The sequence below is a fragment of the Passer domesticus genome, chromosome 10 (genome assembly GCF_036417665.1).
Source record: "Passer domesticus isolate bPasDom1 chromosome 10, bPasDom1.hap1, whole genome shotgun sequence".
Taxonomy (NCBI): domain Eukaryota; kingdom Metazoa; phylum Chordata; class Aves; order Passeriformes; family Passeridae; genus Passer; species Passer domesticus.
In genome coordinates, this window is record NC_087483.1 from 30,050,600 (window position 1) to 30,069,533 (window position 18,934).

At 38.9% G+C, this 18,934-nt stretch overlaps 1 long non-coding RNA gene across 2 annotated transcripts in view; it reads left to right on the top strand.

Moving 5' to 3' along the window:
• The first annotated feature begins 973 nt into the window (after positions 1 to 973).
• LOC135309069 (uncharacterized) overlaps positions 974 to 18,934 on the top strand; it is a 124,663-nt gene continuing 106,702 nt past the window's right edge. Inside the window, exons 1-3 of one of the 2 annotated variants that reach the window (XR_010369373.1) lie at positions 974 to 1,220; positions 2,312 to 2,484; positions 15,890 to 15,931. This is a non-coding gene — a long non-coding RNA (uncharacterized LOC135309069). The remainder of the gene's footprint in view (positions 1,221 to 2,311; positions 2,485 to 15,889; positions 15,932 to 18,934) is intronic. The other variant, XR_010369374.1, reaches the window with a different exon arrangement.

An 18,934-nucleotide genomic window follows, 5' to 3' on the forward strand; every position in this document is an offset into this window, starting at 1 on the left:
CCAGTGCTCAGCATCTCAGAGGGTCCTGGGCTCTCTTCCCCATCTCCCCACTTCTCCACATGTATGTTTCTATTAATACTGCTACTGCAAGAATATTTTTCCTTCATCACAAGGTAAGGGAGGAATTTTATTGAGAAATTCTCTTCACAGGTTTAAATCAAGAATGACTCCACTGATTTTAATGCTGTTCATAGAATCATAGAATATGCTGAGTAAGAAGGGACCTACAAGGATTATCAAGTCAAATCATTGTCCCTGAGTAGGATAAGTTTGATTGGTTTGTTTCTAGCTGAAGTTGTCATCCATTTGTTTAGATGACCTTGGGTATAGCTGAGGAAAGGTATTATGATAGCAATTAGCGGGAAGTAGTTGGTAGTTAGAACATTCAAACCTTTTCCCCTTTTTTTCCTATTCTGTGATATCAAGTGGTTCACAGTGGCTTGTGTATAAGTAAAATAGGGAAGAGTCTACAAAAATTGTCCAAGGAGGCCAGTGGCATCCTGGCCTGTATCAGGAATAGTGTGGCCAGCAGGACCAGGGCAGTGGCTGTCCCTCTGTACTTGGCACTGGTGAGGCCACATCCTGAGTGCTGTGACCATTCCTGAGCCCCTCACCTCAGCAGGGACACTGAGGGGCTGGAGTGAGCCCAGACAAGGACAACAGAGCTGTGACGGGCCTGGAGCAGCTGAGGAGCAGCTGGGAGAGCTGGGGGTGTCCAGCCTGGAGAAAAGGAGGCTCAGGGGAGACTTTACCACTCTGAAACCACCTGGAAGGTGATTGCAGCTATTGGAGGTAGGGCTCTTCTCCCAGGCAACCAGGGACAGGATGGGAGGGCACAGCCCCAAGCTGCACCAGGGGAGGTTAAGGTGGGACATTAGGAAGAATTTCTTCACGGAACAGGTGATTAGACACTGGAATGGGCTGCCCAGGGAGATGGTGGAGTCACCATCCCTGGAGGTGTTTAAGGAAGGACTGAACGCGGCACTCAGCGCCATGGTGTGGTTGACATGGTGGTGCTTGGTCATGGGCTGGACTCTATGATCTCAGAGATATTTTCCAACCTAATCGATTCTGTCATTCTGTAAAGCCATTCCTTTGCCTCACCTGGTCAAAGGCTTTTTCTCAAAATCCCTTCTCACAAAGGTGCAGTTTTTCCAGTTTGACAGGAGATTTTAAAAGACACCTATAAGGCTCAACCCTATGCACACAAAATTCCTTATGTAGGTACAAAGCCATCTTGTTTTTCTAGGAATATAGACAGGAGTTAAGAGAGCATAGATAGTGGAAAATTACATCCTGTTCTTAAATTTCTTCCCCTTCCTATCTTCCTATCTTCCTTTAAGGTTATAAAATGATCTTATGTGCAAGTAGAGGCTTGCTTTAGCTCTTGTCAGAAGTTCACATTTTAATATTAGCTTCTTTCTCTTTTGTTTGGGTTCTCATTTTCTTTTGCTGGTAAAAATTTAATGAAAGCTAGCCTGACGGAAAAGGCTGTGATCCAAGCTGTGGATAGTTTACTGCCACCAAAGTCCTTTGAGCCTTAGAGCTCATCCTTATCACTGCTATTGGATATAACAGCATTTTCAGATTACTTTCTGGCATCAGTTTTCACACATGATTGACAGATGTAATAAACAGGTAGGCAAGAAACTCAGCTTGTTGCAGGACAATGGATATGTGCATTAGAAGCTTTCTGAAATGCAGAATGCTACTAAAAGCCATAACCTGATATCAGCAGTGAAGATGGCTGCAAACCACTCAGTGCACTTCAGTTCTTAATATTTCATTTTTGTTTGTTGCTTACCATTTGTAATAGATCAGCACTCATGTCCTCAAGCCATTTTTTGTATACCAGGGACCCCCAGGACATGGAAACCAATTAAAGACATTGATATTCTTGCTTCAACATTAAGCCAGGGAAAGAACTGACAGGAATTTCATGTTCACTGTGCATGCAGGAGCTGGTTATCATTTCCATATGGCTTTCAGACTCACAGTAAAACCCATACCTGAGGGAGACCCAGAAGAGCCTGGGGCATGATTTGTTCAAAACTGCTTTTGATTCCCACCAGCATAATTTATTGGAAACATTCTGCTTTTTTTGGAAACATTCACAGCCTGTCTGGGAGCTCCTAAAACATATTCCTACAATGTAGAAGAGATTTTGAAAGACAGAGCTTAAAGTAGCCATGGCTGGACAAAATACCTGTGACTGTCCTTGCAGCAGGCCCCAGATCCTGCATGCACTCATGTCTTCAGTCACTTGTTTTTTGGTTTTGGGTTGGATTTTTTTTTTTATATTGGACATTAGAAGTCCCACTGCCAGGCCAAGTTGGAGTCCCAGTATCCCAGCCCTGCACAAGCAGGACTGCACCAAACTGAACAGCTGCTGCTCACATTCTCCGTCTGATGCTGTATGGAATGCTGTGTGACAGTGTCCAGGAAGGAGAAGGTGGAGGAAGGAGATCCTTAAGGACTAAAGAGGTGATTATCCATGTGATCTCTTAGCTCAATACTTTGCAGCCTGGCCATGTCCTCAGGCTCTGCTCAGGAGCATGATGTCAGCTCCAGTGTCATTATGTGAACAGCTTTTTCCTTCCGGAAAGAGGAAAGAGGAAAGAGTGCTACAGATCTCAAGGATTTCTGGGGAGTAGCTTGGTATTTCTAATTTTGTCTTGCCTCTTTTACCCTCACCAGCAGCTTAGTTTTTAAACACACAAAGCTTGCATAAATATAAGCACTGTATTTCTCAGGAGGAACCCCATAAATTAATGGAACAAAAATATTTTATAAAAATGTCAACCTTCATTTGATATGTGTGTAAGGTCCAATAGCTGTATTACAGATGACAACCTTATGTAATTACATTGCTGTTTTACCTGTTCTCATCCCAGTGGCAAATCTCATTCCCAGCAAGTTCTGACTAAATAAAAGGGGTTGCTCAGATGACTTTCAAGGTGAAATTATAATATGAGCCACCCTATTCTTCTTGCAGCCTTTCAGTCCCCCATCTATTCCCATTTCAGCCCTAGGCAAGTGAAAACTTGTGACTTGCTCTTTCACCGGCAGTTCCTACATGTGATTGCATGGCTGCAGTGTTCCTCTGCAAAAGTCACTGTGTTTGAGAGAGAGGTGAAATGGTGCTGGTTACACTGCACTCTGTATTTTGAGGTTGGCCAGACACACATCTGAGATAAGGGCCAGGGATGTTTCTGATGAATACTACCAATGTTTGCTGTCTGTGCAGCAGCAGATAGAGCTGCACTGCTCCAAGTGCAGCGGGTGCATCTAATGAGAGCCCATGGCTGTGAAGAGTGAGTAGGCAAACATTCATCTCACTGACCTTGGCTATCTGCAAGATACAGCTCTGATCTGACTGCCTTGTCCAAACTCCCTCTGTGCCTGGTGGAGAGGTTAATAAGTCCCTCCATTTTCAGACACCTCTCTCAGGCTGAGATTAATCATCTCAGGTGATAATCGTTCTCTGTTGGCTCTAGTGGAAGCGATGTGGCTAACATGGATTAGATAGTTATGTTTCAGATGACTGATTTCCTTATACCATTAGGTTTGGTAAAGTGAAGTCTTCTGTACAGAAAAGAAAAGCCAAAGCCATAATTTCATGATGCATCATGCCAGGTAGTGTGACTGTCAAGTACCCACACATCTTCATTTCTTGTACACCCAGCTTGGGAACAGGAGTAGAAAATTGGATTGTGATTCTTGCTCTTCTGTAATTTCTTCAAATAGTGTATTGATAAGTGAGCACAAAATGGATATTCATAAACATGTAATAAATCCATTATATAGTAAATGATAATGAGTGGATTCTTTTGGTTGGGGTTTTCTTATATTACGTAGCATATTAAGTCTGTTTTTAATTGTTAAAGCCAAAGAAACACATAGCATCTGATTTGTCTCTTAATGACTGAAAATCTAACAGCGCTGTAATATTGCCAATTCCTTCTGACCCTGTGGAAGAATAATCATAAAAAACAACAATATTCAGGGCTCAAGGTGAGATTATCTGTCATTCTCAGCAGCATGAGCTGCTCAGAATGTTAATCAATGATGTTTCCAAGCTTGGAGCCATTTACTTCCAGAAGAAAGCACCTAAACTCTTCAGTCTTAAATTAAGTTATCCCAGTGGAACATCTTTCCTTCACGGTCTGCTCCTTGTACCACTACAGGCCCACATGTAACTGTCAAGGGCTTAACAGCCCCTCTTCACTCTTATTTACATTTGCTATCACTGAAACAATAGAGCAGGTTGCTCAGAGAGATGGGAGATGTCCCATCCCTGGTGACATTCGAGGTCAGATGGAAGAGGACTCTGAGGCACCTGATCTAGTTGAAGATATCTCTACGCCTTGTAGGAGGGTTGAACTAGATGGGGCTTTAAGGGTCCTTTGAAGCCTAACTGTTCTATGATTCTATGAGCAGTTATTGTGGTCAAAATTAAAAACATTGAAATGAGAAGTTAGGAAGGGTCAATTCTGTGTTCTGGCTGGGAAGATGTGTTGATATTAGGTTGGATGCCTCCATGCTATAAGGTCCTGGTACTTGGCATTAAAGATTCTGCCACAGTATAGGTGATGTATTCATGCTCCATAAATAACCAGTAAATTAAAAAAAAAAAACAAAAAAAACCCCAAGATTTTACAAACAGGAAAAGCTTGTAAAATTTGGCGTAATCTTGTGGGCTTGGCCTGTTTCTGAGTTGGTCCTTTCCTTCATGGTGTGTTCAGACACCAGCTGGTGTAAAACCTCCCATACCTCTGTTGGGACATTTTAATATTCCTGTCACAGGCTCTGCTGCACCAAAGAGCACGGGGTGGCTCCTCCTTCCCAAAAAGGCTCCCTCCAAATATACAAGAGCATGGCAGGAGAGCAGAAGCTCTCTGTGTGCCCTGTTCAAGGAGTAAGGGTCTGAAACCAGGTGTAGCCATTTGCTGACTGGTTTTCATAGCACAGCATTTAGAGGAAGAATTTTACTTCACTTGGAGGAAAGGACCAATATTTTTTTTTCCCAACTTTTAGAATTAAAACCTTCTTTAAAGAACTTTAATGAGGATTAAGGATTAAATTGAAGACACTGGTATGAAGAAATGGTGCAGCATGTGCATTTTCATCATCTATGAATAAAACCAAGCAGCAGGACCATGGAAAATGAGCATGAAAAATTCCACAAATAGAGTATTTTCCAATTTAATTATCTATTTTATGAACAGGGAACTGCTTATTTTTTGGGGAACTGCAATTAGAATTTACATATTCTGCTTATAAACAGTTTTTGGGGCAACTTATCTCTGTTTACAAATGACAGTTTCCTTCTAAGTATCTGCTGTGTTTATTGAACACTTGTGTGATAAACACAGGTTAGAGGGCATCGGGACTCTAACACTGTATGTGTTATTTTCCATTTTTCTCCTCCCCTGTGTTTTATTTGATTTGGGTTTTTTGACCTCCTAATGCCTTTGCTCCCTTACCTGCAACATCAAGAAACATATCAAATCTCCATGGGGGAAAGATACTCCTTAAAACTTGTTTTGGTTTCCAATGCAGCAGCAGCAGCAGAAAGTTAGAGTACTTTTTGACACAAATAACCTCCATCTTTAACCTGCAGCCCTGCTTTACGTAACATTCAGTAATTTTGCCAACATGTCAAGGAAAAAAGTATTCCTGAATTTTTTTTCTTTGGAGTAAATAAGAAAGCATTTGTCAACTAAATGAATTTAAATATAAAAAGTATGTATTTTCCTCTTTTTCTTTTTCTTTTAATTTTCTTTTCCTTTTGTTTTTCTTTTTCATCTTTCCTACTTCAGTCACTTTAGCAAGATGCTTGGTTCTAAGTGTTGGTGTTTGAAAACAGAATATTTTTAATTTTACTTTTTTTTTTTTTCAAATGGATGTTGTTAGCTGTAAGAGTTCCTGGGGGACATTTTCAATGTGTGTGAGTTTTACTGATCTCCCTGCTGGAGATGCATTTCTGAGCATAAACTTTTGACATCTGCCATAATGAGTCAAAATAGAGAGGAGCTGCTCTTGTAGCAGCCTGGGACCAGGGCCTGGGTAGCACCAGCACTGTGCTGTCGCTGGGGGATGTGGCTGCCTGTCACAATCCCCTGTGTGGCCTTGGGCAAGTCATTTGAGAATGGTCCAAAGCCAGGGAGCTTCACAGGTTTGTGAATCTGCACAGAGACTGTGCTTGTCAGCGAGTGCTTCCTGCTCCTGTAGGAATTCCCTGATTGAATTTATCTTCAAACTTTGTTATCTCTTTGAGTAAAACTCATGTAAACTTGTCTTAACTTTAACATGCCCTGTAACACTACAGCTCTCTGTTCTCATTCCCCTGGTTAATTACTATTCATATCAAAAAAACCTTGGTGTTCTTGAGGAAGCACAAAACCTGGAGTTTACATATTTATTTTCCCTCTATAATATCATTACGTAAAGAATACAATAGAGGAAACAGGATTTAATTTCTGACTCACAAATGCCACTACCTCAGCAATACAGCAACACCTAAGCTAGTTGGATGTGAGAGTCCAGATCATAATGCAGTTTAATTGAATTGATTATTAGCTCCTGCAGCCTGAGTTGTCGGTCAGAGTGGAACTGTATTGAACAGTGGCAGTGACCAGTTTGTGGCTTCTCACCCCACATACTGTGACATCTCTTCACAATTCGTGTTGGTGCATGCCATGCTTACAAGACAGACCTATTTGGACAGGAGAAGCTTTTATGTAGAGCTCAGATTTTGCTTACAGACATCTGGAAGCCCTGGGGAATAATAAAGCAGTACTGACACTCAGGCCAGGCTTCCAGAGCCTAACCAGGTCCAGCATGTGGCCAGCTTTTAAGTGCTGAGCTCTCACTTAGCCTGTGCAAGAAAGAGCCTTGAAGAGGCACACTCACATCAGGGATGCTGCAACACGGTCAGGTGAACAGAACTGTGACAGACTAATTCTCCATGTAGTTTGAGCAGGATTAAGGTGCCTAAGCATAGGCATCTAGGGGACCTCACCAGATCTCCACTGCTGTATTTAGTGAGTGTTTCTGTTTGTGCAGAGCAAGCAGGAAATGTTGCTTGGAATTGTCCAAGTGGATTGGAAAGGGCTCTAGACTCCAATGTATGGCTATTTCAGTGACAGCAATACTAGAAGAATAAAAACTCCTAAATCTACTTGAGCTTGATCAAGTGTGGTTTACAAACTTCAGTGATCTACTAAAACATGTTCACAAAGCTAGGCTGCTTAAACCCAAACTAATCCATTGTAAATTTAGTCTTTTAAGACAGGGTTAAGAACTTGTGTACCAGTGTCCCTTCTGTGGTCAGACAAATGTGAGGTGCATGTAAGAGTTCATTTAAAATCTAGCAGATCCTACATGGGATTATTCCAGGGTTTCCCAGCTACAAATTCTTGGCCAGGTACTTTCTTCATGGATACTTATTTTCATCCATATTTGATGGATTTTTTGCTCTGTGGCAGCACTTTCCCTGAAGTAGAAGTTCTGGATTAGTCCAAGCTTGTGAGTAACTATCCTGCAGCCTGTGGAGCTACATCTGCTATTGAAAATGTGTGAGAGTAGAAGCAGGTGTCCCCATTGTTCAGAGAACCAATTTGGGTTTCAGATAAGATCCAGCATTTGTCTACCTGAAAGTCCCTGGTGCACCTGATGAAATGGAATGCTAGTTGGGTCTTGTTACCCTTTTATCATACAGATCAGAACTAGCCAGATTCAAAACAGCTCTGCTAGGGGAAGGGAGAGGGTGGGGGAGAGGAGAAAACTTAGTGATGTGTGAAATGACATTTCAATGACAAATTTTCCATTGAGCTGACAGCTGAAATCTAAATTTTACGAAGATGAGGAGCATGGAGTTACATGGGCAGACCTTACCTGCTATAAGGGCTTGAATTTTTGAGGTATGAACTGATTTGGAAATGACAGTTTTACAGGGCATCAGACCCAAGTGGTAGGAGGAATGACCCAGCAAGGTGAATATCCATAGATTGTTCCCATTTTTTGTTTTATGATATGAGCTTTTTTGAATGCATTTGTGTGATAAATAAATAAATGAATGAAGTATATCACTGTCACCAAGGGACTTTTCTGATATTTATCAGAGAGACATGCTCTTTTTTTCTTTTGAATAGCAATGTTTTTTGCTGATGACAGATTCCTGTAGGAGATTCTCGAATTCTTAAAGGAAAACTGAAGAGATTTTTCAGCAAAATTAGAACATAGCAAGTGACATCTTACAATGTATTTGCTGACTTAGCAGCCCCTATAAACCAAGAAAGTTAGATATAGAAAAAATCCAATGTATGTCTAAAAGTCTTGAGGCAAGTCTAATTTCTGAGACATAAGAATCAAGATGTATTACATTGTCATCTCTATTTTAATTGGAATGGTGTGTTTTATACCATTGAATAATTCATTGGAGTTGCTCTGATATTTATAGCCCTTTTTATACCATTTTATTGGGTCTTACTGCTGATAACCTTAAATGGACTTCAGTGGTCATCACATTTTTTTCTTGTGGAGCATGGTCTGATCTCTAGTTTCAGATGATATTTTTCTAAGAATCAAATTCTGTACTATTCAGATTTCCTCTGACATATTGTGCTAAACTGACACTGTCTCTCTGCCCTGCCTATGGATATGCAAATAGAGAGCAACACATGGGTGCTCCAGACTCTGTAGGACTGTTTAAGAACTTGGTAGGCACAGAGAGTTCCTGTTAGTTACTTCATAAAGTTCTTCAGCACAACTTTATACCAGCAATCAGTCTGTATTCCTCAGCTTTGCCTGCAAACTTTCCTGCCCCTTGTTAGTGCCAAAAAATTGTTGGCACAGCTTTGCTTTCTCTCATACAACAGCACTTCTGTCTCAAAGAAACATTTCTCAGCCATTCAGCCTTCCAGTGTGGGAAAAGAAAAAGGTGACAGAGTTGAGGTGTTCAGTGATGAGTGAAAGGACAGAAGTTAAAAGATAGGACTTGTATTGAGCATTTTCTGATCAGCCAGGAATATTCCCTTAGAGGAGACAGACTGAAAACAAATGGGAATATTCAACACTAAATAATTAGAAGAGATCTTTAACCTTCTTCATCACTACTTTGTAAAATGATGCACTGGGCATCATTTTCTTTGTCTTTTCTTAGTCTTGTTCACAGTTTTGTGTCTGCATTTTGCAAGCTCTTACAGGAAGTTTTAAAAAGTAGAGTGTGGTTGCAACGACTGTTACATACATTTTCTGATCTGATACAAGCCAAGGATCTATGACATGAAAGCCTCAGAGACTTGGATGTGGCCTTATGGCTGTGAATGCCCACCATGCAGAGGTGATAGAATGAGGTGTAGTTCTCCATTAGCTGCTTCCAGTTTACAAATTGGATAGGAGATGAAGTGTGCATTTCTGAATTAGGTTGCAGGGGATGTGGTTTCAATTCCCAGGCTTCCCTGTTGTCATCCTTGAGGGTATTTAAAAGTGTAAATGTCACAATGTAGGGCCATAGTTTGGTGGTAGATTTAACAGTGGGATGTGATAATTTATAATTCTTTTCCAAACTAAAATGTTCTATGATTACAAGATTCATCAGGGAATTTTTGCAGGACTGGGAAAGTGGTCTATTGTAAAGAAGCCTCAGTTGACCATTGTTAATCTGTGTGATGATGTTGTCCTGTGTTCCAGGAATGTTACTGTGGCCTGAATCTATCATTGTGTATAGGTAGTTTAATAATATGGCTTATGTGGTAAGGCTCCTTCTTCAGAGAACAATTTACTGGTCATAGCATCAGATAAAAACTCAAAACATTGTTTGATATTGAAATAATATTAAAAAATAAAAAAGTATTTCATTTACTTCTTTCTTCCTCAGGTTTTCCATAAAAACCTTACAGTTTTCAAAGGAAAAAGTCTTCATTCAAAACATAATGTATATATTAGCTAAAATCATTGCTCACTGATAAGTAATCTCCTCATTTCTTTGCAATTTATGAGCTGCTGACTTCTCTCTATCTTCCTGTTCCATATGTATATGATGTTTCATATGTGTGATTTCTTTGGGTGTGTGTGATGCAGAGAACTCATTTAATCTTCCCAACTGTTTTAAAGCTTCACTTAGATAATTCTCTTCCATATCAACATTATTTTTTAAATCAAAATTGATAAGTACTAAGAGAAGGTGGGTTCCCTCCCACCCTCTCTTCGTGTATACAATGAACTTAAACCTGTTGTTTATTCCTGCTTCCCAAAGCTAAATCTTAGGTTCAAGCAGATGGCATTTTTTTATATTTGGAGAGGCTCAACGTCTGCACAAAATGAGAGGGGTTAAGGACAGAAAGGTAATGGAAAATCTGACTTTCATCCTTGGAACAGTATTGGTCTGCCACTTATCCTCACTGAGTCTCAGTTTGCAGAACTATAAAATTCAGTAAGAAGCTGTGAGCACCTCTTCTTTATTTCCTTCACTCAAAATCTCTTTCTTCCTTGCTCCCATTTTTTAAATTATCTGGGTTAAAGGAGGTCAGGCAGAACTTTTCTGCTTCACACTGCCTTAGGACAGGAGAAGGCTTCAAGCAGTGTCCAAGGGACCCATTTGTGGTGGATTGGTGTGCTCAAATTCACCACTCTCCTGCTCTGATAAACACAATGGTCATTTACATGCAAGTGCCAATCTGGTTCTCATTTAAAATTCTTCGAAGAAGTTTCCAAGTTTCATTTGCTGTAAAACAGAAGCTCTCTTCTCTCTCTGCCCCTTCTGCTTCTAGGTGGCTGGTAGATTGCTGTTTCCTTGTCTTTCACTGTGCTGGAACTATACCAGCAAGAATATAAGTACTCATTGTTTAAATCTTTGCATTAAACTAACATAAAAATGTTGTGGCAACATTAAGGGAAGAGAGAAACAGAGATAGGAAACTTAAAAATGAAATCTCCCATCAGAATGCAATTAACCTGCTGCTCACCTTCTCCTCTATGGACTGTCAGAAGGAAACTTTCCACTATTTACATCATGGCAACATAAGCTTCTTTTTTTCTTCTTTGTCATATGTCAAGATCCAAACAGATTTCTGGTGATACTCAGCTTTTGAGTTCACTCATGTTTTAAAAAAGACCTTGCCTGAAGGTCACTGTAAGCTGGGAGAGTATTCCACAGAAATATCACTGTAGAACTGTGTTAACTCTATATTTGGCCCTTGCTGTTAGCTGTTGGGGCAGCATCCTGTGGTCAGTACACAGCTGGGCTGATATTGCCCAGCTGCTGCTCTGTATCCGTGGACTGAAGAAGCTTTCAGTGCAATGGCAGGAGCACAGTGACTTTGCTTTACATGAGTGTCTGCATCTCCTGGCAGTGGCTCGCTGCAGGTCAGGACCTGAAAGAGTTTTGATTTCTAATACAAGTGACACATTATGGTTAGATGCCAAGGAAGTAGATATGAGAGATCAAAATCCCATATTTCCTATCCAGTGGTGTGGAAGGACTGCCAAATATGGACACATGTTCTCTTTTTAGATCTAATGTTGAGACTGAAGAAAAGGAGCAGAAGAGCAAAAGCACATCAAGGCTGGCCTTTATAAGGAATTATATGGCTATATTAATCCACTTTCTTATTCCTCTGTTTTTGGTCCCTTCTAATTTTTTTAAAGTGTAAAGAGTCAAAAGAGTTAAAAAAAAAAGAAATACACCACAAAAAAAGTAAGATTTAACATTTTAAATCTTTTTTTTGTCTATTATTACATTACTAGGCTTTTGTACAACATTATTCCTGGGTTCAGGTGAATTCAAACATAAAAATAGAAAAGTTGCACTTTTTTTTCTGAAGCTCTCCCATGTAAATATAAGGAGACTATATGGACAAATTCAGTAATAGGAAAATACAGGGGAAAAACATGTCAAAAAATTGAGTAGCAGGTTAAAGTACTTAGCATTGCAACATATTCACACCCCCGTATATTTTGGTTATTTATACTTTTGTAAAGCATTTTTTTTTTTAAAATAAATGCACAGAGAGGAAGAATTATTTTTCAAGATCCTTATTTTTTACAATAAAATTGCCACTTGTCGGCTCACAAAACCTCAGAGGGCTCTGCTAATTCCACTACTGATGAACCTACAAGGCTGAGCAAATCTCTTAGCTTCTTTTGCCCTCATTTCATCTTGCAGAAGTGGTCTGTTGCTGATAATTCCAGTATTTGCCTCTTGGTCAAAGTGTATCTCATCTACCTCCTGCTATGCTACATGTCCGTGCAGCCCATAGGGTGGCTGTGCCCCAATCCTTTGCTGTCATTGTAGTGCTAAGAAAAATAATAAACCATATTAAGGACAACTGGTAGCAAAGCTAAGGCGAAAGTTTTGTTAACCACAATTCTACTTTGTGGGCTACTCATACTAAACTGGATTTTGACAGACAAAAAAATCAGAATAATGCTATTAGGTCCAAAAAGCTGTTCCAGTTTACCTGACATAATACTTAAATTTACGCGCTGAAGAAATCTTAAGCACACAGTATTTGCAGCTATGAGGTTTTTTCCTCATTTTTTCCCCCAAAGAACTGGAAGAAAATTTACAGTCTACCAAGAGGACATCTAACATATTAAATTAGATCATGGACCAAATATATTAGATCAACATCTGTGCTCCCAGAAGAGGCTTGCATACTGTCAATAATACAACCTGACAGCTTTAGGATCAATCATCTTATTAAAACTTTCTTCCCTCTCTTTTTCCTCTCTCTCTATCACTCCTTGAAGGAGCTTGGCAAGGTTTAATTTTTTGGCTGGTAGCTTGCTTTTTTCTGCTTCAGAATTTCTCTCACTAATACTTCCATAAGAAATAGATTTGCCTCAAATAGCTTGCATTAATCTGGGACACAATAATGAATAAATATTTGGAATAAAGAATGCATAATGTTTAAGTCTGATAATTATCGTAATGATGACTGACATCCTCCTGGCACCTTCCAATCCCAAATCCCAAAGCACTTAATTGAATGACTAGAGATTTGGAGGCTGGGGGAGTTGGGGAAAGATCCTGATCTGCAGCAAACTGTCAAAGCTCTGATGTTGCTTGGGCTTCTTTACCATGCACACAGTCTGCTTTTGTTGGCAGCATCCTCACTATTAGCTATAAAATAGGATGCTTTTTATTATGAAAATGGCTTCCTAAAGATTTTTTTTTTGGTGGTGGCTTACTGGGCAAAGAGATGTAAAGGGACTCTACTTGGAAGAATTTGCAGGGCAGCAGGAGGGTGCACCAGAATTCTGGGCACCAGAATTTCTGGGTTCCACCTCTTGATGTAAAAGATGTTCAGTGTGGGTTGTTTTGGTGGTTTTTTTTTTTCCTCTCAGCTGGCAGCCCTCACAAATAAACACATTCTGTGTAAAGCTGGGAGGTGTCACAGTGACTCCTGGTCAGAATAACACTGGTTACACCTTTCTAAGCAACCTATTCAGCACTGCAAAGTTTGTGGATCTTCTAAAAGTACCATGGAAACGCTTGAACCTCAGGTCTCAGGGATATGTCAACCATTTTAAAAGTCTGCTTTGTCCCCACCTGAATTCTAATGGAAGAAGAAAATCATCCAGATAATACAGGGTTGACTCGGAACCCACATGTTCTGGAGCAGATTTATACCAGAGGAGCACAGCAGGGACTTATTCGCGGAGGTATACAGATTTATCGTCAGGGTCACAGCCTTTGACGAGTCATCCACATCCTCCATTTCACAAATGCTTCAATGGAACTGTCCACAGGAGGAAAGACAATACAATGATTTGCCTATATAAGCATGACAGACAGAAACACAATGTGCAGCTGGAGAGCGATAAGGGAAATTGATTTCTTTTTCCTATTCCTTTGCACTTTATTTCTCCTGCTTGGCAGCAGCAGTTCTATCCATCAGTACATTTCTTCCTTCTCAAATATGGGAATTTTCCAATGGGCTTGAGCCTGCTGCAGGTGTATATGTATTGAATAATCTGCCTCTTTAAAATAGAACTGAATTTTCATTATCTACTCCATGTTGTATAAGTTACTGGAACATTTTCCTTTTTTCTTTTTATATCTACACCTTCAAGCTGTAGGATTCAGAGCATTGTTCTGGCTGTCATAAAACTGTCCTAATCAGCTGCTGATTTGGAGAGGCACGTGTCACCAAATCCATGGGGTTTCTTTCCAGCTCTTCTTGGTGTGCTAGACATGGTATTAAACACTTAACCACCCATAAGATTTCTGTGCAGCCTCTGCTTGTGTTTAGGCTGCAGATGAAGCAATGTCAACACAAGCATGATAAATTGGAGGTTTCTTCCCGGAGCACTTGCACTCACACAAACAAACACTTCATTAGCAAGATGATAAACAAAACAAAATCCACAGCAGTCCCCACGAATGTGTCAGTAAATTGCTTCAGGGTGAGAAAACACCCTCTGCATCAACTTTAGAGTATCATGGGATGTGCTGCCAGGCTGGAAGCATCTCTTGGCGTGCTGCCCCAATCAGAGGAAGCTGCAGAGTGGAAATTCTCCCCTCGCCCAAAGGACAGGTCCTGCTGGCACATTTCTGGCTCCTGCAGCTCTCCAGGATTTGGTTCTTGGGCTGTAAACCAACCCTGTGGAATTACTCCAGATGAAGTAGGTGGAGTTGGTGAATTCTGCCACATGTGGGCTCACTCTGAGGATATGTGTACCCCTCCATTTTAACTTCAAGGTTCAAAATTCTGCTACAGGGACTGATGCCCCTTAGGGAGGAAGGAAAATCTTGGTTCTTTTAGGTTCAAGAAACACAAGATATTAAAAAAACTCCAATTAAAAGTTTCAGTGCTGTTTATATTTCTACATTCACTTTGGAGAGAAGGGCTTAGGAAATACACACAAACAAGTCCCCATTAGGAAGGGTTGTTTTTTTTTTTTTTTGCCTATGGTTTTTCTTCTTTTAAATTTTAGCTGTAATTTAAAATGTTAACTAATTTAACAGTTTTTGCTATTGAGCACAGCAGGAAAATATGGAATTCAGCTCTTTCCCCCCACTTATGTATCTGTTCAGCTGCATTGACTTGTTAAAAGCTAAGGCAAAGTAATTTTAATTTTTGTTGCCAAGTGGTCTAAGATGCCTCTTGGTTTTTTGGAATGTGTATTTTTACTTTATCTTTGTCTCAGACTGTACAGCTATTGGTTTCAAAGGTTGTAAATGTAAAGAAAGTTAAATGCAAGAGAAGAGAGAAAAAAAAGAACAGGTCTGAGACTGATTTATACAGGAGAATTTGGAGGTGAAAGTGGTAGAAGAAAAAATATTGAGCTGCAAGTATTTAAAAGTACAAAAGAAAAGAGGAAAAGCAAATTATATGTTAAATTTAATGAAATAAAAATAATACACTATTGGTAGGTTTTAAGTATATTTCCTTTAAGGGGATTTTGAAAGGATTGAGGCTGGATTTTTTGATGAATAATTTTCTCTGTGACTTATCAGATAACTGGTTCATATGCTAACTTTAGACAGTGTGATGCTTATATCCTCTAGAATCAAGGAAGCTTAGGCTATCTTCACTCATCCTTTTCACTTGCTGATTCAAAGTATTTCATTAGGAGAATTCAGTGGAACTAAAAAAAGACACACTTCTTTAAAAAAATTTTTTTTTCTTCAGAAGGACTTGAACAAATTTGCCACTGCTGACAACTTTAAATGTTTTATGTTACATATTATTTCTGAACCAATATAGCAAGGTAGGAACACTGTCTTTTTTAGAAACATAATCTGTATACATTTGTGTTCTTCTGAAAGACTTTTTGGGTTTTTTTTCTTTTTTTTCCCTTTATCCCCTGCTGCACACCTGAGTGAAGTTGCCTTTAAATTGGTAAAGACTGACAGATGTGGTTTTTGGTTTTGCAGCTGTATCATGGTGACCTGTTTCTGTTTGCCTGCTTCTACCTAGTGAGTATTCTATTTCATTTTATGGGGTATTTTCAGTTTAGTTTTTGTTAGTATTGGTTTTATTGGTGTTTTTTGGTGTTTGTTTGGGGGTTTTGTTTCTTGATATTTTAATTCATGGTACTTTGGTGGTTCTGAGCATGTTGTTCCAGAGTATGCAAACATCCAACTGAGTTTGTTATGGGGTGAAATGAGTAACTACTTGAAGTGTACCAGTGTTCTTATTGCATATGAAGCCTGAATCTTTCACTGTGAGGGAGACAATCTTTTTGGTTTTAGCATTAAAGGAGACTAGTACTTAAATATCATGTGTAGTATGGCTTCTTTAAACAAGGCATTGAAATAAAAGGCACAAATTCAGGAAAATATAATTTGGACCTGTAAAACAATCCTTTAGACATACAGTTGAATTGTTTGTCTTGACAGGCAGGCTTCAGACATTTTACTATGTGGTTGCATATGCTTTCAAAGACTTCCTCTGAGTTTTTAAGCTTCAGTTGCTTTGAAGATGTGTTTTTATACTGTGCAGTCCTATATTCGTGGTACTGTCCCTTCAGTCTTTACTCAACTAGATATTTCTCTTCCCTTTTCCATTTCTTGTCTCTTTCTTTAATTCAAATTCACAGAAGTTCATGCTTCTTATTGCTGAAATCTCTTTTTCTCTCTTTGTATTTTTTTTTAAGCTTATGTATGTAATCTTGTGTCATGGGTGGGACTAAACTAATGAGGAGTGTGGAAATCTGAATCTGTAGTAACAAATGTTCTAAATTTCAGATAGATTTTCTTTCATTCATTTTTCTCTTCCAAAAAAGGTCAAGCATGAGTAGGAAATTATTTCACTTTTCTTTCCTATTAAAAACATATTTGAGAGTGTTACGTGGGGTTCTCACAGGTTAATAAATTAAATACCTGTAATAAACTGCAAAAAACATGGGAGCGATCAAATCAGAAGTGTCTACAGCTGTAGCCCTGTACTGAAGTTCAGTACTTTGTACCATTTAGCTTCTTGTTTATTATATCACTTGTATTAAATTTTATTGTTTTCAGGCATTTAATTAGTCACTGTGCATGAGAAAATAACAGTTCCTTTCATTTTGTGTTTTAAATGTCACCAAGATTCATTGTCTCAGGACTAACCCTGTGTATAGAAGTTTAGTGCTATGATTGCTCTGTATTTACATCACAAATAAAGAATTATAAAATGAGACTTTAGACAGAACTATCTATGTCAGATGAATTAATTCCACAATGTTTTGTATTCCATGTGTGAATAATAGTTCAGCAACATTCTTTTTCAGTTTTTGCCAAGCTTTACCTTCTGTGTTTGCATTTGGTGTGATGTTGGAAGTTCACACCATCACAGTCTTTTTCCCACTCCTCTCCCAACAATATGGTAGGATTTTTACAGGGATTTATTTAGCACTTCACTGGGAATCTGACTCTTCTGTTTTATCACTTACTTTTCTTACAGTTTTTGGTACTTATTATTGCCTGAATAAAGACAAGGTCTCTGGCATTTAACATAGAGAAAATTGTGCTTAAAATAGCTTTATTGTTGTAACACACCAATAAATGCTGAAGAATTCATTTGAAAGGCTGAAATTATATTCTTAATTTACATGCTTTTGCTTTCCCTTGTTAAGAACAATGGTAATGAAGTGTCATCCTTAAATTTGAATTGCCCAGCATCTGTTAGTTTGTGGCACAGCCCAACCCTAGAATTATTTAAATGGTTTTTTGTGCATCTGAATATTAAATGGTGCCCTGAAGATTCAATGGAGCAGTCAGGAAGTTACAAGATTACAATTTCTCTGTGCTCATTTTGTGTTCATACATCTATCTAACTAGTTCAGCAAACAAACAGAAAAAAACCCAACAACAAAAAAGCAACAAACAAACCAAAAAGGCAAACAAAAAACCCCACAAAATCTGAAAGACACCCTCACCGATAAAACCCAGGGAGAAGGGAATCCAGGTTATATTTGTGGAAATGCTATGGAGGTAGGGTTATCAGTCTGTTTCTTTCCTTTAAACTTTCAAGTCCCCAGAGCAAGGATACTTTGAATTTCTCACACTGCTCAGTGTCAGGTCTACAAATTGGAGAGTTCATCTGTTCTTAAATTTGCTTTGGTTTTCCTCTCCAAATTAATATCAAAAACATATGCATATATATAATAAATGTATCAGTTGAGAGACCCTGAAAGCTGAAGCCTGTTTCAATCAGAAAAAGAAGGTGGTACTAATTTGAGACGAGACCTACCACGTTCATCTCAGCCTGCAAATGGCAGCAGCCCGCCTCTGTCAAGATTCTATTCTCATGCACTGCCAGGACTTTGTGTGTGTTTGCACAGGTTTAAATGTGATAAGTTCAGTAACTCTGTTTCTAACGTGCAGATGGATTGCTAAAATGTGGACTAAAAGTAGCATTAAAAATAGGGCTTCAGAGAATGTGGAGTTTGGTTCATTTCTTAGGATTCACAGAGGTCATTTTTGAGACAAGACAGCTTATGTAGGTACCTTTTTTTTCCAGAAGAACTGTTGTTTACAGCTAAATGAGCTGCTTTCATAAAAATCTGAGTAACACTGTAAAAACTTAACAACTTTTATGCTTAGATTTCATATTTGTTTCATTAACCATAGTTGGGGTTTTTTTATTTTAAAAAGAGAATTAGAATCACAAATTCGGAAAAAAAAAAAAAGCTGATACAGTGTCAAAACTTGTAAATATTTTTTTACAGAAAGTATTGCTTCTTTTGAATGCTTGTCCCATACTGCATTCCTGGTAGCTTCAGCTGTCTTCTTCTCAGGGCAGCTGATAATTTTTTCAAGGGGAAGAAAATGCCTTCCTGAGGGAAAGAAAAATAAGGGCAATCATATACTTTCTTCACATTCTCTGCATTTATTCATGTCTCTTCCTCTTAATTTTTCATCTTTCTTACGTGGCGTGGAGCAGAATCTCAACTATTTACAATAATGGGAAAAAATATTGAAATTTAATGGGAAGAT